We start from the raw sequence: 23,576 nt of genomic DNA, 5'->3' as shown, positions 1-23,576 counted from the left end.
AAAAGCTTATAAAAGAGGCACCTGTGGTTTTTAAATTAAGCCCATTTGCTGTAATTAGCCAGCTTTATTTTTCATAAGTCAACTTTTTTCATTGTTTTTTAAACCATCCCTGTGGTGGTCATAAACACCATGCAGTTTTAATGGGGCAGGATTTTGTTTCTTAAAACCCCAGGCAACTTGAAATCAAATCAGTCAGGCCACTACTAAAGGGAGAAAGAAAGGGAAAAAAAAGGAAGAAAAAAGAAAGAAAGAAATTGAGGGCTCTGGTTAACTGAGCTCTAGTTGTAGGTAATTCAATCCAAATAAAATGGACTGGCATTAGTTCAGTTCCCTCCTGTACAGTCTCAGTAGATTTATCTTTCCCTTAGAGGTTAATTCCCAGAATGGTTATGCTTGATTCACAACTTACTTTTCTGCATGGTTAACCCTTTAAAAATAACTGTGCATCCAAAGGAAATATATTTTGAAATAAAAGCTGAGGGAATTTCATAGCAAATATATGGCTATAAAACATTTAAAATATGTTTAAGAATAATCAATGCATTGATATATATTGAAGGACCTTTTACGGAATTATTTAAACTCTCATTTTTTGTTCCAGGTACACCTCAGTATTGGCAGCCCTAAAATTTACCTAGAAATGTTGTGATTATTTATATAAACATGTTTTACCTTTATTGCTTTGCTTAACTCTAGTCATCAAAACAGAAACATTTGACCCTTCGGTGCATTAGAACAGGATTCTTGGAAGGCTTTTTTTTTTTTTTTTTTTTAAGATTTTATTTATTTATTTATGAGAGACACAGAGAGAGAGAGGCAGAGACACAGGCAGAGGGAGAAGCAGGTTCCATGCAGGGAGCCCGACGTGGGACTTGATCCCGGGACCCCAGGCTGAAGGTGGCGCTAAACCGCTGAGCCATCCAGGGATCCCCAGATTCTTGGAAGTTTTAATATGATCCTTTTTTTTCTTGAATAAAAGATAATTATATACACTTAAAAAGCGTCTTCAGACTAACATAATTTCAGTGTCTTATGGGTAGAAAAAGCATTTCTACTATTCTGGCAAACTAAGAAACACTTCTATTTATAAGAAATGGCTAATATACAAAAGAAAAAAAACTACATGATGTATTTGATTCTGCCAAATCTATTTCTTTTTTGACATTATTGTACAATTGACTTTCAATGACAGCACTAGGCTTCATAAGATGGATAAGGAATATAGATACACGCATACTGTTGCAAAAATAGAGTGGATATAAGCATAAAAATTATATTAAGAATCACAAAACTGATCAAACTCTTGATCAAAATAATTTTAAAGTCTAAGAATTGATTAGATGGAAAAATAGAAACTTTGACCAGTGTATAAGTTGCAAAGAATTTCGTTGTGAATATGTATCATAAATAAAGGAAAACAACCCATGTTCCCAGCTAAAGAAATAGAAACACAAAGCACAAAGTATCTATTCAAGTAAAAATGCTTCAGGACTACTAACCATGATGCGGTTGGTCAAAACCATTTGAAAAATAGTTTGTCATTCCTAATAAAGTAGAGAATATGCATACCCTGTGTTACAGCAATTTTGCCCATATTATATACCCTAGAGAAATCCACACTGTTTTGCATAGGATATAGATGAATAAGAATGATCAGAGATATTTAGTTTATGATAGCAAAATACTGAAAATTCATATTATCCATAATAGGATGAATAAAACTTTGTCACATAGTCATAGGATAATATACTATGTACCTGAAGTTTCATTCGTAATTACACACAATATAATTTCATTAAATGAAGAACAAAGAGGGCAAAATATATGATAATGTTTGGAGAAACACATATAGGTGATAAAGTATACATAAAAATGAGAGAATAATTTTTATAAAGGGATGCTTGTGAATACTTCATGGAGTAGGGAAATAATTATGACTAAGAAAGGAATCCATAGTAGGCTTCTGAAGTATGAACTTATTCCATAAAGATATTTTTAATGATTATTTATAAATTATATTTCACAATAGAAACAATGCTTTTAAACACATGATTTCAAACTTAATTTTTGAAAGAAGAAAATACCTATGGTATTACATAGACTAGCAGGATTTCCTTGATATGTGTGTGCATGTGTGTCTGTGTGGGTATTCATATATATAGATGACTCTTAAACAATGAGAGGTTAGGGGCAGCAACACCCTCTCTTACCTCCACCGCTAAAAATCCATGTATGATATGACTTTCTAAAAATTTAACTAATTTTCCGCTATTGTCCAGAAACCTTTCTGATAACATGAATAGCAAATTAAACATATTTATATAAGTGTTATATACTATATTCTTAGAATAAAGTAAGCTAGAGAAAAGAAAATGTTATTAAGAATATTTTATATTCACAGTACTGTACTATATTTATTGAAAAAAAGTCCACATGTAAGTGGACCCATGCAGTTCAAACCTGTGTTGTTTGAACCTGCTTCTTCCTCTGTCCTGTGTCTCTGCCTCTCTCTCTCTCTCTCTCTTTCTCTCTCTCTGTGTCTCTTATGAATCAATAAAATAAAATCTTAAAAAAAAAGATGATATCCAGATGAATGTGGGCAAAAAAGCTCACGTGACATGGTTGAGGGGAAGCAGCAGGTCACTATATTAACAAAGTGCCTAGTAGCTGCTGTGGGCTCAATAGCAACACCCCTTGTCTGCCCAACTCTTATGTTAGTATTTGAGGTTGAGGTCATCAGATGACACAACTCATGCCCTGTGTACCTATTCAGCCTTTCTCAGTAGCCCTTCCTGTTGACATGACTTCTGCATAACCCTCACTGGTTAAAATCATGTTTAAAGCTTTACTGTATTTTCCATTTTCTTCCTGACCCATCTGTAGCCTTTGCAATGGCCTGGCCCTGTTGGCATGCTGGCACTCATTTCAACACAGCCCCACATAGCAACCAAGTGAATCTTGCATATCAACTACATATACACTCCCCTTCTCCCTACCCAAGCTCACAGCTCTGTCTCCTAGAATGACCACTTCACTTTAGTTCAATTCCTTTCTGCCCTCAGTGCTTTCCTGAACCTGATTTTTAAATCAATGCTCTCACTCCCCTCCTTACTGTCACCCATTTTGAGTTTAAACTGGGTTAGATCTTTGGGTTAGATTGGAGACAGGGAAATAGGGGGACACAATTAGCTTTAGATCTTGATTACCTCAATCTCTTTTTTTTTTTCTTCCTGTTTCCACATTTCCTTGGTCACATTTCTAACTTCTTCCCAATTGGGAAGCATCTTAAGTCTCAAAGGAAGACAAGATATCTCCTTTAAATTATTAAAAACTCTGGGAGTACCTGGGTGGCTCAGTCAGTTAACGGTCTATCTTCAGCTCATGCCATGATCCCAGGGTCCTGGGATAGGCCTGCGTTGGGCTCTCTGCTCCGTGGCAAGTCTGCTTCTCCTTCTCCATCTGCTTCTCACTCCCTTGTGTTCTCTCTCTCTTTCAAATAAATAAATCTTAAAAAAAAAAAAACCCTCTGTTCTGCCCTATGATAGGTTAAATGTAAGCTAAAATAAATTTAGAAAAAAATCATTCTATTTTATAAAAACTGGCTTTGAAAACTCTGGACAATCTTATTTTGAATGTCAAAAGTTTATTATCATTCTTTCTTTTTTATATATCTTATGCAACAATGTCCTCTGGGTAAAAAAAAAAATACCTTGGGTCAAGTAAAGGGAATATCTGGTGATAAGAAAGGCATAAAAAGCATATTAATTTTCTTTCAAAGTGTTATCCCATTGCATATACATAAAACAAGTCCTAAATTAATATTAACACTATTTTGATGGTGTAGTCACAGATGATTTTTACTTTCTTCATAAAATTTTCACAAACTTCTTAGAATGATGATGTATTATACTTATATTCAGCTTAAAATATTAAAATATGCCTTATAAAATCTAAAAATCTAAATGATAACTATTATATCTCTGTGGGGCAAAGTGCTTGGTTTCTGTTTGCCTGAACCATTGAGTCACAGTGAGTAAGTGCTAGCTCCAGCTAACGTGGAGAGATATTAAATCATTTTCCTTGACAATAGAACAATTAAAATAATGAACTTATTTAAACTATTTTTTTTTCTTTAAACACTGAGATAATCAATGGTCTAGATTCTGGAATCAGCATGAAATAAAGCACACTTATTAAAACATGAGTGCCATTCTCAAAAGACATTAAATAAACATAACCCAGGTCATTAGAATTCAGCTCAATCTAACAATCTCTATTATTCTTTTTTTAAAGGCTTTATTTATTTATTTATTTATTTATTTATTTATTTATTTGCAAGAGAGAAAGAATATGAGCAGGGGGGTGAGGCAGAGCAAGAGGGAGAAGCAGGGAGCTCAATCCAGAGCTGGATCGCAGGATCCCGAGATCATGATCTGACCCAAAGGCACACGCTTAACTGACTGATCCACCCAGGCGCCCCTAACAATCTCTGTATTCTATTTTGACTTAAGGTTAAGCATGTAGCCCTTTAGATTTTACATTCTTCTTAGTGTGAAGTCATTTTAGAAGTTTGGTCACACACCAAAAAAAGATTTTCTATTCAATACAGCTTTAGTTATTTGAAGGACAACACCAAAATAGCTAATCAACACAAAGTATCCAATTTAAGTTCAATCAATGAAAGAAAATAAAGCCTTTGCCCTAAACTCAGGAGGTTTGGCGGTTATTTTTCTAAATTGTTAATGAAAATTTATCTGGGATAGAATAATTCTCTCAGATATACTTTGCATTTTTGATGTTGAAAAATAATTATTCAAAAATTTTCATTATGTTCATAAATACCATACTAAACAAATCAATGGTTCAAAGAAAAAAGTGAAGTTATTAGTATTATCATTAATTAAGCAGTTGTTTTTAATCCTCACACACAGATCCACATGAGGGCAATAGACCATGGTAAAGCCTGGAATACGAAAAGTAATGCAAAGATACACCAAGAGGAAAATCATATTCAATTCTGGAATCCTTTCCTTTGGCAAAAGGTTTTGGAAACTACAACCAACCGAAGTTACCAGTGTCTTTCTCGTGACTAATCTTTTCTTTTTATATTCTAAATACTAGCAGGCAAAACTGTTTCCTCTCCCTTCCCTCCATGTAAAAATCCATAAAGACCTTACCTCATAGAACTGTCAATAAACAAAATCCTTATTCTACTGTTTTCCTTCAAGTATTGAACAGATAAAAACATCCCAGTTAGGTGAAAGCTCCTGCTGTGCAGAGAGGAAAAGTTGAGAAGAGTATCTATTCAATTTACCATTTTTAAAGCGCTTTGAGGAATGATGACCCCTTTAGTGAAAAGTCTGGACAGAAAAAAAGAAAAGTAGAAATGGACAATTTTTAATACCAGGCTGTTGAGTAATCTGAACTAAAAGTTTGGAGAGTGTATATGTGTGTAAACACACACACACACACGCACGCACACATGTGCATATCCTCATTGCTTTCAAGATTTGAAGGAGTAAAGCAAAATAATAGAAATTTTACATTACTTGTCCTTGCCTCCCCCTAGTCCAAACATAATCTTCTGTACATCATCTGTATTAGTTCTCCAACAGATTACAACAACTCTTGACGCCTCATAACAACACACAATTATTATCTCACATTGTCTAAGTCAGAAACCTGAGGGAAGTCTCAGTGGAGGAAAAGCAAGGTGTGAGCAGGGCCGAGTGCTCTACTGCGGGCTCTGAGGAACAATCCAGCCTAAACTCTTTCACACTGTTGGTGGATCCAGTTTCATAAAGTCATAGGATTAGTTTCCCTTCTTTCCTTGCTGTCAGCCAGGGACATCTTAACTTCTAGAAGCCCCTCTCCAGTCCTCACATGGGACTCTTCCATCTCTGAACCAGCAACAGCATACGAGTCCCCCTCAGGCTTGGGGTCACTCTGATTTCCCTTCTGCAGCATTTCAACTGCCTTCTGCTGCAGCTGCATCTTCCTAATCCCAGCCAGAGAACATTTTCTGCCCCTAAAGACTCATAGGAGAAGACAGGGCCCACCTAGATAATCCAGGATAATTGACCTATTTTGAAATTTATATTCTAAACTACATCTGCAAAGTCCCTTTTACCATGTAGCACAAGCTACTCAAAGGTTCTGGGAATTAGGGTGTGGACATTTCTGGGGAGTCATTATTAAGCTTGTCACATCAGTCAATTTATGAGGCGGCTCTGAAGGGAATGGAAAAGTATGGAGACAGCAAAGAAGGAAAAGACAGCAAGGGGATACAAAAATATTTTTTTCCTGAGACTATTTCCTCCATGGCCTTAGTGTCTCCTGTATTACAAGCTCACTCCTATTCTAGTGTCTTTGCTCATGCTTTTTGTTCTGCCCAAATGCACGCCCTCATTTAAGCACTGCCTATCCAAAATATGACTTGTACTCAGGTTCCGAGGAAGATCTTTCTTCCTATAAGCAAACAACCAATGTTTATTCAAAATCTTATTGATTGTTTAATTTCTCAGAATCTTCAAGCGTTTAAGAACTGACCATTAGCCCTCACCAATGATCATTACTCCTGTAAATCTCACCTCCGCCAAGTAATATATGAGCTAAGAAGATGGGATCTATAGTTGAGTGCCTCAATCATATCCCAGATCATATCTCGGATATGCCACTCAGTAACCCATAAACAAGTTAATAAACTTCTCTGTGTCCCAATTTCCTTTTCTATAAAATGGGAATAGCAGTAACATAATGAGCTTAAGTGAGTTAATACACATAAAGGGCTTAGAACATTGCCAAGCGTGTAGTATGTGCTCAATAGATGCGAACTTTGATTACTATTCTTAATAACTGTTTAAGTGATTTGAGAATATGTATTATTTTTAGGCTATATTCAAAAAGTTCCCAAATTCTTTAGTTGTTTATAATTTTTTGCTTTTTGATTTTCATGTATATGCCAGTAAAATATAGGTAAAAATTAAGAAAGAAAAAAAAAAAAGAAAGAAAATTAGGAAAGGAGCTTTCTGCCTCTGCAAGTTCTCTGCTTAGGAAAGAATATGCTGATGCTCCTTTATAGTCAGTATTATATGCATTTAATTTTATGTCAGTGAAACCGGCAGACTCCTTTTAAAAAAACTATAGATGAGATAAAACTATCAGAAAGGAAAGCAAGAGAGGGATGATTTCTGGACCGTGGTTATCTTGATAGAGGAAGGCAGACAGTTCCATATGTTCATGTGGTGATAGTTGGTGGGTAGTAGCTCTCCCCTATGACAAAGCAGTCTCCCCACTTCCCTATAAGCCCTACAACTCTGTTGCTCCACCCAGGCTGCCTCATGCAAGTGCACACAGACACAAATTTCCTGTGTACATTAACTATAGTTTGTATGAGAAACCATCCTTACCTAACTCTTTCAAAATAAGGAAATTTTGATTATTATACACAGTTCTCTCCAAACAAAAGAAGTGAATATACATAAATTTCATTTTGGCCTAGATTGTTAAATCAAAAGATAGGTAACTAAGGTCATAATATCATGCTGAGGAGAAAATACACAAGACAATAAACAGAGCATAGATGCATCTTCTGAAGGGCCTAGGTGCATACCATTTCAACTTTATTTAAATTTCTTTTTTTTTTAAGATTTTGTTTATTTATTCATGAGAGATACAGAGAGAGAGAGAGAGAGAGAGAGAGAGAGGCAGAGACACAGGCAGAAGGAGAAGCAGGCTTCATGCAGGGAGCCCAACGTGGGACTCGATCCAGGGTCTCCAGGACCAGGTCCTGGGCCGCAGGCGGCGCTAAACCACTGAGCCACCCGGGCTGCCCCAACTTTATTTAAATTTCTATTGACTGGTATTTTAAGTGATGTTTTCTGCAACAAATTTCGTTCCACTCTTTTAAGAGAATGAAACTTTAGGCAAAATATATCATTATTAGTACCAATGAGAAAATATATCATTTTCTCATTCATTTAACTATGATTTACTGCAGTTAGGGATAGTGCTTAGTGATAAATAATATTAATCACCAATCTTTGAAGCAATGCTAGAGGTAGGGATCACTATAACCTCACTTTTCAGAGACTATGAGAAAGTACTAAGTATTGTCCTGAAGACCACAAAGCTTACTATTTGCAATTCCAAGATTAAAATCCCATTCTGGTGGGACACCTGGGTGACTCAGTGGTTGAGCATCTGCCTTTGGCTCAGGGCGTGATCCCAGGATCAAGTCCTGCATCTGGCTCCCTGCATGGAGCCTGCTTCTCCCTCTGCCTGTGTCTCTGCCTCTCTCTGTGTGTTTCTCATAAATAAATAAATAAATAAATAAATAAATAAATAAATAAATAAAATCTTTAAAAAAATAAATAAAATCCCTTCTGGTGTACTTCTAAGCCCTTGGGATTTCAGTACAATGTGCTGCTGCTCATTAACTATCCTACATCATGTAATAACCCCCACCCAGTATTTAGAATTTTTTTGTTTCACTTTTGGAGCTTAAGAAACATGTATTGAATAAATGTATACATGAAATATATCAATTCTTAAATTTAAGCATTTGGGAATATTATTGCTTTCTCTCTTCATTTGAGATCTCCCAAAGAAAGAATTTAATAGAATCATACATTTGAACTCTAGCAGCAAACCTAAAATGCTTTTGGTTTAAATAACAGCATACCTACCGTCAGTGGCTTAAACATCTGGTTATATTAATAAATCTTGAATGACAAGAAATTCAGAGGTTAATTCAGCAGCTCACCCACATCAGGCTTTTCTGTTATTTATGATTCTCCCAACTACTCCGTCATGACCCCATGAGACTGCTGCAAAGCCTTACCATGGCATACGACCATGTTCAAAGGCAAAGGTGGGAAGGGAGGGGTGAACCCCTTAGGCACCTCACCCTTTCAGTCACAGAGAAAACTTTCCCCAAAGTCTCTCAGCAGAATTACTGTTTGTTTTTTGTTTTGTTTTGTTTTCGTTTTTGTAGTGAGAAGAGGATCACACAATTAATCATAAATCGGGGTAAAAAGGGATAGTATTAGTATAATTGACTAGATCGATCACTAGTCATGCCCTGTAAGGGGTACCTTTTTTCCTCCAAATGTGAATAAAATCAGAATTCTGTTTGCAAAAATGGAAGGAAGAATGACTACTTGGTAGGCAACTGGCAGCAGCAGGTGTTACGTCCTTAGCACTCTCTCTGTGCCACGTGGTGGCAGAGATTCTTCAAACATCCTAGAGATAGGACACAGTTTCAATACTGAAATTGTTTGTTCAACATCAGGACACAAATACATAGAAGAAGAAGAGTTCACACAAGCCAATGCAATAGGTATTTTATTTTTGCCATTAATCAATAACAAATACAAGAGTAAGAGAACATAATTACCTTGCCCAGTATCAGCAAATCTCAGTCATTTCAAAGAAGCTGAGAATAGCTGGGACTCATGCTCATGTATCTCTGACTCCAGAGCCGTAATTCTTAATGACTAAGATACACTACCCAAATGTCACTTGAGGACTGCCATTTAGAGTAATTGAGATAAATTTTTGTCCTGTGTATTTCCCTTCTTTACTTTGTAACTGTTTTCATAATCGATTGCCATTCCTTTGGAATCAGAATTAATATCAGTGAGAACATAATGCTGTGCAAAGTATCACATATATTGTAAACACCAAAATCTAGTTTCTCCCTTCTTGGAAATAACAGGCTACCTGAAAAGCTGGTAGGGTGGGGCAGAAGAGGGCTATATTTTCAAATCTAAAGGGATCTTAGCAAAATTCCCTCTCTCTCTCTCTCTATCTAAAGGGATCTTAGCAAAATTCCCTCTCTCTCTCTCTCTCTCTCTCTGTCTCTCTCTGTCTCTGTCTCTCTCTCTCTCTCTCACACACACACACACACACGACCCTGACCAACAGACACAACCTTCATAAAAAGTAAGTATAGGGATCCCTGGGTGGCGCAGCGGTTTGGCGCCTGCCTTTGGCCCAGGGCGCGATCCTGGAGACCCGGGATCGAATCCCACATCGGGCTCCCGGTGCATGGAGCCTGCTTCTCCCTCTGCCTATGTCTCTGCCTCTCTCTCTCTCTCTCTCTCTCTGTGACTATCATAAATAAATAAAAATTGAAAAAAAAAAGAATGTTCTAAAAAAAAAGTAAGTATAATGTCTCAACTATTATCTTGGAGATGAATAAAGACCTGTCTCTCCAGGCTACACCTATGAATATGCAAGGTTGTTAATGACTGCAAATGCCTAGAAAATGTCTAATAAAACCAACTATCTTTCAATCAATGATAGATTAATTGAATTTAATATGGTGGGATTGGAAAAGTCACAGTAACTAATTACCTTATAGGCTTGTGAATGCCTCTAAGTGTGATATATAGTATCACACCTGGATATTTTAGTTAAGGGTCTTGTTATTAAATTACCCTGAAACATCAAGTGTTGGAGGTTATAGAGCTCATTTACCATTTATCTGTGTTCTAAGATGGAAAGTCACCTTTTAACATTTAGTTCTTATATTTTTAAATGTGCCTGTGGCTAAGGACATCAACCTTAAAATAATGCAATGATGTTACCTAATTAAATAATAGCAATCAACCCCAATAAATATCTGGAGATATTAAATATATGCTACAAAATTGATTGGTTGCCTAAACTATATTTTATCACCCAGTAGCTAGTAAACATAACTTAATTACATGATGCGTGCTACCTATCATCTCTTCTCTGATTTCAAATTTAGCAGCCTCTGAAGCATTGTCCATTTGTTTGCAAAATGTCACTGACATGTACAGTAGCTCTTTGGTGGCACAAAAAAAAAAAAAATCTACCTGTCTTCTCAAGACTGTGCGACTTTCACAAAGAGTTAGTGTTTACTATCATTCCCTTAAAAGCCCTTCTAATTGAGAACCAGAAGTCTGTTGCACATGCATTTACATGTGTAATTCTCTTTATAGAGTTCATTGCGGAGTATCAAGCCAATTGATAAATAAATCAGGGTTCCACAAACAATTTTTTCCAGGGGTGAACAAGAAGGACAAAAACCTGAGTGGTAGAAAGCATACCTAATACATATCACAGACAATCTTAGATTCTGTCTAACATAATCTACCTTACAAGCAAGACCATCTCATAGCAGTAGTGGAAATGGCAGCAATTTCTTCATGATGTTGGAAGTAAATAACAATAATTACATTTAAAAATACTACTATATGGATGCCTGGGTGGCACAGTGGGTTAAGTGTCTAACTCTTGATTTCAGTTCAGATCATGATCTCAGGTCATGAGATTAAGCCTCGCATTGGGTTTTGCACTGAGCCTGGAGCCTGCTTGGGATTCTCTCTCCCTTTCCCTCTACTTCTGCACCACCCCGCACCCAAGTAAATAAATAGTATCTTTTAAAAATTACTATTAAAATTATTAAGTGTCTATTATGTGCAAAGCACATTATACTCTACAAATATGTTGTCATCTCAAAGTTTACAAAAATTATGTAAATGTTGATATGTAAGTTTGCCTACATTGGGCCCACCTAATTACTAAAAGTTAGCTAGGTTACATAGCACATTTTAAAACCAAATTTTGCTTTGGCTTTGTTACTTCAATCTCAATTGCTTTCTCAATTGTGGGGAATTAAACTCAAAGAAGAAATTGACTTCCTCTTGAGTTTCTAATCATAATTACATCTGGAATATTTTCCAACATAGTTTAGAGTTTTCTTTGCAAGCCTTCCTTCCTTTTAGCCATTTTTAATGAAGATGTTTTAATGCTGTGTTAAATATAACTTGTGTTTTTTTTAATATATTAGAATTATATCTGTATTAAAAAAAATTCAGATATGGCATGGCCATTACCTGAACTCAGTTGTGCTATACAGCAATGCTGTGTGTACTCAGAACCCAATCAATATCATTATAGTGCTTGATACATATTAATGACCCTTTTGGTCTCCTAACCCTGCAACCTGTAACTTCTACTTAACTGACACTGACATTTGTAACTTTTAATTAATATGGGTGTGGAAACCAGATAATCAGTATGCTAAAATCCCTACCCTTACCCATCCCCCCAAAAGAGGTACATGTTTGAATAATAGTTTAAGACAAGAGTTGGCAAACTTTTTTTGTAAAGAGCCAGATAGTAAATATTTTAGAATTTGTGACTATTCCCTATGGGCTTTGTCTAAATTACTCTATACTGCCCTCCTGGAAGGAAAACAGCCAGTAAATATGTAAACAAATGGAAGTGGCTATGTTCCCAAATTAGTCAATGGGCCTGCATTCACTTTTTTTTTTTTTAAAGGCACCTTAGATTTTTTTTTATGACCAAGAGTGCTCCAATTAGACAGAAATTCCTAAAGATGACAATTATAAATTCCTGTCAAAATATAAGATGAGAGTGTCTCGGTGGCACAGTCAGTTAACTGTGGGACTCTCAGTTGCAGCTCAGGTCATGATCTTAGGGTCCTGGGATGGAGCCCGCTGCCAGGCTCTGCCACAGTGCAGTCTGCTTGAGACTCTCTCTCCCTCTCCTTCTGTCCCTTCTCCTCATGCTCTCTCTCCTTCTCTCTATCCAAAACAGATAAATAAATCTTTAAAGAAATATATAGAACCAAACAACAAAGAAAAAAACAAGGAGTAGCAATCACTTAAAGATACTAGTCAGTGAATAAATTAGAGTTTTGGATGTTAGTCAACACGATAAAGAAAAGGTGGCACAAGATAAGTTTTCATTTTTAGGGCATTATTGTGATGGAAAGTTTTGATCAATATCATGCAGGATAATAATATTTCTAATAGACAACCTAGAGGCAAATCTAAGAGACCCTCAACTATAGAGGATTGCTGGAGGGGAGAAGGTAGGGGGGATGTGCCAAATGGGTGATGGGCACAACGGAGGGCACTTGTTGGAATGAGTACTGAGTGTTATATGTAAGTGATGAATCACTGAATTCTATTCTTGAAACCAATACTACACTATATGTTAACTGACTTTAGTTCTTCTGGGCTAAAACTTTTTTTTTTTTTTAATGCAAGATTTTTGGACAAATACACAATTGGAACCAGAGAAGGGGGAGCTCCTAAAAAAAGAAAAAGCTAGACTCAAGGCATAATTCTACATTCAGACTTTATCTAAATCTCTGCACAATCCCTTAACCATCCATGTGTGAGCTGGATGAACTCAAAGCAGCTCAACTGAAGATAAAAGTTAGAAACTAAGTTTTGAGTGACATCCAAGTAGACAGTTTATAGTTGGAGTCTAATTAATCTCTTGCTAAAATAAAGAACATCAGCAACCTAAAAAATACTCAGTGTCTCCACAACAAAATTTCAAGGTACAGATTACAGTACGAAAGTATTCATCATTTGAAGCATCAGAAAAATACAATCCAGTCAAAGAAATAAGACAAAAGGAGCTAATCATGAGATGAGTCAAATATTTGAATCAGTAGACAGGATTTTAAGAAAGTTATTAGGAATATAATCAATAAGGTAAAGGAAAATAAGCTGGAAATGAACCAAAAAGGTAACAAATTTTAGCAGTGATGTTGGAACCAAAAAAAGGGAAATTCTAAAAATGAAAATACAATATGTTGGTAATTAGGTTCATTAGATAGATGTCAATCAGAATGGAAATGACAAAGAGAATGCAAACTTAAGTATAGATCAACACCAATATCTTAAGAAGAGAGAAAGATTTTTAAAAATGAACAGAGCCTCAGCAAACTGTGGAACATCAAAAAGTGTAAACATATGTGTGAATTTAAGATAAAATAGAAGAACATTTGCCAATTTTGTTGAAAGATATCATGTTACAGATTCAAGCTCAGCAAAGCCAAACAGGAAAAGCTGTTCCAACCTTTTCATTTTCCCTTTTTTTTTTATGAATCCCTCTAAGCAAGCGATGACAACAGAAGTTTGTGTTTGAATAATCACATGACACTTGAATGCTTTCTTACATCTACATTGTTCCTGCACCAGGAATACTTGGTTCCCTGATCTGCCTAGAACTTTTTTTATCAGGTAACTCATGCTTTCCAATAAATCCCTACCTGCAAAACTGGCTACAATGGATTCAGTGTTCTTCAAGGTAACACACTGACCAAGACGACAATTAGGAACCAAGTGGTTGAGGAAATTTGGATTATTTTTCTAATTCTTCTGAGTTTGAAGGTAATTAAGATCCAGCTGACTTTAGAAAATGGGACTATTAGTCAATGGTATGCAAGAAAGAGTTAATTTTACTAAGCCTGCAGGCACATAAAAAGAAATGTGAAGGAAATTTTGGCAGATCAGAGACCTGTTATGACAGATGACCAGAGACACGTGAAGAGTTCAAAAACTTTTTTTAAAATTTATTCATTACAGAGAGAGAGAGAGAGAGGCAGAGACACAGGCAGAGGGAGAAGCAGGCTCCATGCAGGGAACCCAATGTGGGACTCTATCCCGGGTCTCCAGGATCACACCCTGGGCCAAAGGCTGGGCCACCGGCGCTGCCCCAAAAACTTTGAAGAGGTAGCTGCTTTTAACTAGACTAACTTCAGTATACAAGGTAAAAAAAAAAAAAAAAAAAAAAAAAAAGTTGGATTCTACCTTTTGTTTGAATGATTGGCTGATATTTTCGAAATCTATTATAAATGAAATTGAGGTGCCCAAAATTCATGGAAGTTCCAAAGATTTAGTAAAACAGAATTGATGGAGTAGATTTATTATGAGCAACACACCCAAACAGCCCATAATCCTGTCCCTAGAAAGGCTGTATTACGGGTTGAATGTTTGTATGTCCCAAAATTCATAAGTTGAAGGCCTATGGCTTCAAGAACTTGCTGCTATTAACCAAGGTGATTATGCATTAAGGAAGGAGAAACGTTGAGATTTTTTAAGATTTGTTTAACACAGTCTCAGAATTAGTTTTCAATTGCTGCTATAACAAATTACACAAATTTACAGTACACGCCCACACACACAAAATTATGGTTGTGCAAGTCCTAAGTCTGAAATGGGCGTTTCTGGGATAAAATGAAAATATCACCAAAACTTCCTTCCTTTCTGGAAGCTCTAGGGGAGAATCTGATTTTTTTTTTTTTTCTTTTCTAGCTTCTAAAATCTGCCCATATTTCTTGGTTCCTGGCCCACTTCTATCTTCAAAGCCAACATTTACTGGTCAAGGACTTTCATACCCTATATCACTTTGACACAACCAAGTGCATCTACTCCATCATAAGGACCCTTGTGAGTATATTAGGCCGACCTGAATAACCTGGTATAATCTTCCCATCCCAAGGTCAGTTAGTTAGTTATCTTTATTCAATATACAACTCTAATTCCATAACATATCCAAAGGATGCAGACAGTAGGATGTAGGGGTCTCCCTTTGGGGGACCATTATTCTGTCTACTACCAGGCTCTAAGCTAACAACTAATTTCTGGCCACATAGAATTTTATGGCGATCTAGCAAGTAAAGTGGGAATTTATGAAGGTCAAATAATAAATGGAGTTTGACCTGATGTTCTCATAGAGATCTTAGAAGACTGGTAATGTCATGACATTGGTTCCCAAACCCAGGAAATAAAGGTTATTTTTTAAAGTACAAGTGAAAGCTTCTAAAACCATATTTCTATGTCAAAAATAATAAAGCAAAAGCAATACCTCATTTCTGGGAGAATTGGAAAGATTAGGGCCCACATTGTACCTGAAAGGTGCATAGGTGGAAATACCTATTATGTCCTGCATTTAATTTGCCTCTTGGGCCGAAGGGAAGTACAGAAGGCTTTTGCAGTTGCTTTTTCCAAATTCAGTCTCTTTACTGAAACAAAATAACACATCCTTTAGTTCACTTAAAACACAAACATTCACACATATTTTACATGTATTTTGATTACATTTATATGCATATAATCAGCACAAATCACAGTAATATACAGAATACACACATACTTTCTCTTTCTCTTTCTTCTTTTCTGTTGACGGTAATGTTAGAGTTACGTCCAGAGGTTACTGGATGTTAAAACAAGATTATGAGGATGAGACTTCCACATTTTTTTTCCTGTAGTTACCATCCACTTAAATTAGAAGTCTATGCAGAGCAAAGTCATTCTTCAGAGCTCTGAATACACTGCATATACTCGGAGATTTAGCTCTTTATGTCAGCGAAGATGAAGACAACTTTACTCAGCTGTCTTTTTCAAGCACTGGTTCTGATGACTCTTGGAGATGGGGAAAGGAGGAGAATTCTATCCATAGTGGGAATATAAATACAAATTCTCAGTGATAGATTTTTATATTCCTGCGATGCAATATTTATGAAACCAAACCGTCTTATAGCTAATAGAAATGAATCAATTGGTTTCACAGCTTGGGCTGAGATGGTATGAGCATTTTCCTTGGAATATTTGAAAACAATACCAGCAATGAAATTAGAAACATCTGCCCATGGTTTTCTTGAGACTATTCTTCCTTGTATGCATAAAAATGGAAATAATAGTAAAACTGTAGGGCACCCCACAATTTGATACAAACAGCTTAATATAATCACATTTTAGCAGCTATTAATATAACTGTTGAGGTATCATATAAGCAAAGACTTAATGCCAAAGATAGGCAGACTGTTGTAAAAATATTTAATATCTTCCTGGAGCTAAAATAAAGCAATATGTAAGATTTAGGTTTATTTTTCCCCAAAAACACCAACTGCTAGAGGATGTTTACCAAAGAAGTTGTCCTTCCCTGAATTGTGAAGTTGCAGAACAAATAAACCTGCAGGATGACAGAGTAAGATTGTTTCAGGGATACAGTTACAAGGATGTAGTCTTCAGAGATTTCTCTGTAAAACTTATGAATTTCTAAGATAAATACTGCACTGTCTCACCTTACACTGTTTTCTTTTCACATAAACGTTGTTATAGATGATACTGTGATTGAGATGTAATATTTAAAATAAATGTTTAATTTCATAGGGCCAAATCATGAAAATCATGCCTACTGACAATAATTTGTAATAGTAGCTTACACAATAATTACATACAGCTGAGAGTGGACTCCAGTATATTATTACAACACCCTCCAACCTTGAGACAACCATTGCAATTGCATCTAGAACTCTTTAAAAAAAAAAAAAAGATCTAAGTTTACACAGGCAAGCCTAAACTTTGCAAACTTATTTAGGTAGCACCAAGAATTATAATTACATTTCTTTAAATAAAATATATGAAACTAATAACACTTTACTTTTGTTGACTATATTTACCTCCTGGCATGAAATCAAGTTTCAGTAATATATGTACTATAAAGCCTAGAGAAACACATATTATGCTGTCAAAGAGAATTAAGATAGATGAGAACTCATCCTAACTCCTAAGGTCCACCATCGTTTATAGTAGCCAGAGGGGGAAAAGATGGGAAGTTATTATCCAGGACTACCCTGATTTTTTTCTATTGTTTCTTCCTACCATCTCCTCATATCCACTACCACTGTTTAGCCCCAAGCATTAAACTGAGTAAGGACAGTTCTAAACAGCATAAACAAACCAGAAACGACTGCTTGTCTCTAGTTGGATACAAGGCCAAGAAAACTTCAGTTTGGGATATATGCAGGTAAAAACAGTATTGAAGGTAAGTTTAGAAGAGTGAGAAAATGTACAAAGATGGAACATACGGTCACAGATGAGATGGAAGATTTGGCTTGGCAATAAAGAATACATTTACAGACCAATCCTAAGTATATGCACTTCTAGTCATTTGTTTTATTAGCATCTTGGTCTAAGCCTCTCCATTTCCTGTCATCTCCTCTCACTGCCAGATAACACTAAAATAGTTCCCTCCTCACCCAAACACTGAATTTTTAGCTTGGGATAATATGAAGTTTACCCAAGGACTGGTTTGGCCAGGTTGAGAAGTGAAAAACTCCATTCTTAATTTGGACCTGGACAAGTCACTTCAACTTCTGAACCTCAGGATCCCCATTTGAACAGATAACACTGGCATCTAAGGTTTAAAAGTGTGTACCATCTGTCTACCAGAGTCCCTGGTATATGAATATTCCATACGGCAACTATTTGTATCATCCTCATATATATTTTATGAAAATGATGGCAATAATGGTATTAAGTCATATCTTTAGTGACCATTCACCTTAATCACACTGATTATGACTTCCTTCCTAGACCTGCTGCTTTCTAGCATTCCATTGCAGGGCACAGATACTAAACAATGAAGTTAAACTACAAAAGAAAAGACTTAAAAGAAAGATCACTCTTCTAATTAAATGCTATCACCCATACTCCATTCCAAAAATTCATCTTTCATGATAAAAGACTCTAACAATTTGCCATCTTTCTCCTGAAAGTGTTGTACTGCTCGAGTGTCTAGATATTTTGGTCTGTGAAGAATGGAGTATGCCCTGGAGTATGAATTATGTTAAAGGAGAAAAGAGGGGGAAGAAGAGAGAAAGGAGAGAAGGAAGAAGAAAGGAAGGGGGAGAAGGAGGGAGTGAGAAAGGAAAAGCAGGAGGGACTCCCCACATGAATAAATAGAAAAGGAATTTAAAACAAAGATAAAATTTTTAAGAGGTACCATTATAGTCTTAGGTGCTACCATCTCTAACCTTGATTTGATAGTTTTCCTGAGATAGAGTTCATTGGTATACGGAAGCAGAAGTTAAGGCTCTGCATCCTCATAGGGATACAAACCGTATCTAAGATCCCCGGATATCATTGGGCCCGTAATGCCTGATCACTTCACAAAAAAGAAAATTAAAATCTCCAAAGTAATTCCGCTTTGATAATGATCATCTAGGTTATTTGGGCCAACCTTCCTTCCTGCTGAAAGCAATTTTACAAGTAAGACAAATTAAAAACAAAAATTCTTAGTTTTACTATATTAGATTAAGTTCATAAGAACTCATCAGGCTGAGTCATACTGGATGCTTTGGAATCCAGAGAAGTGAAGTGAGCCCTACACTCAGGCTGCTTTTGCTCTAAGGTCATCTTCCTTTCCAGAAGATAAGATCAGGAGGCTGAGTTGAAAATTTTACAGCTTCACAGGATTAAGAGATCAAAAATCTTGATCTACTTGGTCTCCAGCTGGGGAATTACTAAATTATCCCGTTATTGTAAGCAGATACTGAAATGGTTATACCTTAGAAGTAAGATTAACTGGAATTCAACCATCCTACTGTACTAGCATTCAATCATCTGGATACACTAGAAAAGCTTAAATATGAAATCAGATTAAGAAGAAACTGACTTACTAGTGACCTCCTGTGTTTAGAATAACTCTTAAGAAAAAAAAAATCTTATTTTTTAATAATAAGATATTATTATCAAATTACTTTAAATATTTTTTTCAAATAAGTTGTGGGGGTGGAGGAAGACACAGAGACAGAACTATACATCCTGGGTTTGCCTGTAACTATATGGTAAAACAGATATGCATGCTATGTTGAAAAAAGAGGAGGGGAGCCTGGATGGCTCAATATGTTAAGTGGCTGCCTTCAGCTCAGGTCATGATCTCAGGGTCCTGGGATCAAGCCCCACATCACGCTCTGTGCTCAGCAGGGAATCTGCTTGAGGATTGTCTCCCTTTCCCTCTGCCCCTCTGTCTACTCATGCACTCACTCTCTCTCTCAAATAAATAAATAAATAAATAAATTAATAAATCTTTAAAAAATAAAGAGGAAAGTCATGTTTGAGTATTTAAGCAAGAAATTAGCAATTACATAAAATGAATGGATCTGAAGAAATCTAGTTGAATTTCTAAAATAGTATGATAATCAATGCTACAGTCAATAGACTAAGAACTGAGAAGACAAATAATTTAAGGGGAAAAATAAGAAATTAACTAAAATGAAACACAGAGCATCAAAAAGAGTAGGAAATACAAAAGAGAGAGAAATACACAGGATAAAGAGAAAAACTATAAAAAGGATTGAATTAGAATCTCAGAGAATAAGATGCGGCATGCAATTTTTGATGAAATTATGGATGAGAAAACTATTATATCTCAAGAAGATAAATGAAAAGAAATCTACACATATCACATCATACAAATAACTACAGGGGAAAAATAAGACAAAACAAAATGACAGAAGCAATTACAGAAAAAAAGATTACCTCCAGAAAAGGAGCAATTAGATGTTTAGCTGACTGTCAAGAGCAAGAATAGAAATTGGACATAATAAAATGATATCTTCAAGGATGAGAGAAAATAACTTATCAACCTAAAGTTCAGTGTCTGGGGAAAATACTTCTCAACAATGATGCTAGACAAAGACATTTTAAGATTGAAAAACAAAAACAAAAACGAAAACAACTCAGTGAATTTACCACCAGCAGATCCAAACATCACAACACATCAAAGAAAGTTTTTCAGACAGAAAAACAATCTGTGAGAAATATAGTAAATGTAGTACAATCATGGCTGGAGGGGTTTACTGGAAGTTAAGCTCTTCTATATTATCTGGGAGGAGTAAAACAATTCATCAGCCTAAGGCTTTGATAAGTCATGGGAGCATATGGTAATATCTGTAATAACAACTAAAGAGAAAATGATTGTATAACTTTAAACTAATAGAGCAGTGGAAAAAATACAATGATTAAAAAAAGAGAAGAAGAAGAGAAATAAGAGAACAAATTGAAAACACATTGTGATAAAAAAACTATAAAATCTAGTATCAAAATTCTATTTTAAAATAAAAACTATTATTCTTTTTTAAGAATTTATCATGTATATTTTTAAATCCCTATTGTTTATAGAAAAATATTTAAAGACTAATAATTTAAACATAAGGGATATAGATTTATAAGTTAAATGCTAGAAAAAAGTTATTGTACAAAGAGCAACAGATTGCTGGCATAGATACATTAATATCAGTAGACATGATAATTAAGGCTAAGTCATTATTAGAAATCAAGAGGATCACTTCATAATGATAAGAGTTTAATTCACCAGGACCACAGAAACATTTTAATTTCTTAAATCTAATAAGTGGCCTTGAATAATAAAAAGCAAATATTGACATAAGTACAAGGATAAATGGGAAATCTATGATGACAGTGGAAGCTTTTAATATTTCTCTCTAGGTACATAACAGAAAGAACTGGGGAAAAGCAGAATATTTCAACAACCATAATAATGAAACAACTACAGAGTATATCTGCTGGGTAAGCACACATGAAACCTTTTAAAAAAATTGACTGTGAAAAAAAAAAATTGACTGTGGCGGTGCCTGGGTGGCTCAGTCAATTACAAGTGGGTCTTGGCTTCTGCTGCGGTCATGATCTCAGGATTGTGGGATGGCAGGGCATTGGGCTCCCAGGCTCTGCCCCAAGTCTGCTTGAGAGTCTCCCTCTCCCTGTGCCCCTCCTCCTGTTAATGCATTCTCTCTAAAATAAGTAAATACAATTTTTAAAAACAAAAGAAAAATTGACTTGGTACTGGCCTATAAATCAAGTCTCAAAATATTTCAAAGAATTGAAGAGTTTATTTTCTGCCCATAATAAACTTTTACGAGAAATCAATTACAAAAAGTAACTAAAAATATCTAAATGTTTGCAAATCATAATGGAAAGTTTTAAACATGTTTTGATATTAATGAAAATGAAAATACTAGATATCAAAATTAGAAGATGAGTCCCAGAGTCCCAGCTGGTTACTATCACAGTCTTCCAGTTACCCACCTCCTCTTTCCTTTCAACTTGACAGATGCCGCTGTGTCCTTTGCTAAGGACTTCCTTAGCAGGTAGAGTGGCCCTGGCCATCTCCAAGACCATGGTGGTAGCACCTATCTAATGTGTCAAGCTGCTGCTACAGGGGCAGCATGCCCACAAGCAAATCACTACAGACAAGCAACACAAGGACATTATAGATTGTATGGTTCACATCCCCAAGGAGCAGGGAGTCGTGCCCTTCTAGGGTGATAACTCTGGCCAATGTCATCAGACATTTTTTCACCCAAACTCTCAACTTCACCTTTCCAGATAAATCACACAGATCTTCCTGGGTGGTGTGGATAAAAGAATCCAGTTTTGGCACTGCTTCACAGGGGATCTAGCATCAGTTGGTGCCACTGGGGCCACATCCTTGTGTTTTATGTTTCCTTTTAATTTTGCCCATACCAGTCTAGTGGCTGATGTGGGTAAAACCAGGGCTTAACCAAACTACCTGGTTAAGATCTACAAATCTTACGGGATTAAAGGCCTGGACCAAGGCCTTAATGTATCTGTGCAAGGCATTATGATCTGCCGAGCTGCCTACATTGGTATCTATGACACTGAAAAGGGAATGTTTCCAGGTTGCAAGAATATTCACATCTTTAACAGCTGAATGATTGCACATGGCACAGTTGTTATGGGTTGACTTTCTATCTGTTTGATGTTATTCATTACGAAATGATGATCCAGTCAGGACACAAAGGAACTGACACCATGTACATAGGCACTCTCGACTGCTGGAGGAAAATTGCTCATGATGAAGAAGCTAAAGCTTTTTTCAAAGGTGCATGGTCCAATATGCTCAGAGACATGGGGGGTACTTTTGTGCTTATCTGGTATGATGAAATAAAAAGTTCACACAAGTTAGTTCCTAGTGTTTCCCCCTGTTAACAATCATGTTGTATGATATAACATATCCTGAGCATTCTTGATGGACTGTTAGCTGTCTATTTATCAATGGCAACTATTTACTGATTGAAATTAGGAAGCGATATTATTCATCTGACCAGTTGCCTCTTAAAGCCATTTCCATGATGATGATAATTCAATTATATTTTTTATTTCAGTTACTAATACATTTGAAGAAACAGAAAATATCTGAAATATTAAAAAATGGAAGATGAACTAAAATGTGTTCTTCTGAACATGTCTTTCTTCTGAAAACATAGCATGCATATATATATATATTAAGGAAGAGGAAAAAGTGAGTCAAGCATCCATCTCAAAATTGGAAAATGAATAACAAAATAGACTGAAACAAAGTAAAAAACATAATAGAGTAGAAATAAAATAGAATATCTATATTATATGTAATATTATATATTATAGGATCTACAAAATCAAAAGTGGCTTATTTGGAAAAAAATAAATAAAACCAACCACTTATTGTAAAATCCACAAACCTCTAGTGAGGTTGAAGGACAAGAAAAAGAGAGAAGCTACAAATATTCAATAATAGGCTTAGAAAAGTCCTGGCTACAGATCCTATGGTCATTAGGAAGATAATGAAGAAATTATAAGCAATTTTATACCTAAATTGATTTCAAGTGAATATATATTAAGTTCATAGTAATTTCATAACTTATCAAAACTGACACAAAAGATATAGAAAATCTGAAATATTATTTAACTATGGAAGACACAGGATCTATAACTTAAAACCAAATGAGAAAATCTATGCCAAGAGAGATTCTTTGATAAATGTTACCGAACACTTAAGAAAGATATAATACCAATACATGTTCTTTTTCAAAGATTAGAATAAAACTCATTTAACGAGGTTGGCCAGCTGCAAGTTTTCAAAAAAGATAAGAACAGTAAAAGTTAAAGGCCAATCACAACCCCAAGCAA

General features: G+C 35.6%; 1 pseudogene; it reads left to right on the top strand.

The window, feature by feature from the left end:
• Positions 1–21,641: 21,641 nt before the first annotated feature.
• On the top strand, positions 21,642–22,616 carry LOC112652173 (ADP/ATP translocase 2-like; annotated as a pseudogene).
• Positions 22,617–23,576: the final 960 nt, after the last annotated feature.

This window comes from Canis lupus, chromosome 13 (assembly GCF_003254725.2).
Source record: "Canis lupus dingo isolate Sandy chromosome 13, ASM325472v2, whole genome shotgun sequence".
Classification (NCBI taxonomy): Eukaryota; Metazoa; Chordata; class Mammalia; order Carnivora; family Canidae; genus Canis; species Canis lupus.
This window is presented reverse-complemented; position numbering and strand designations above follow the sequence as displayed.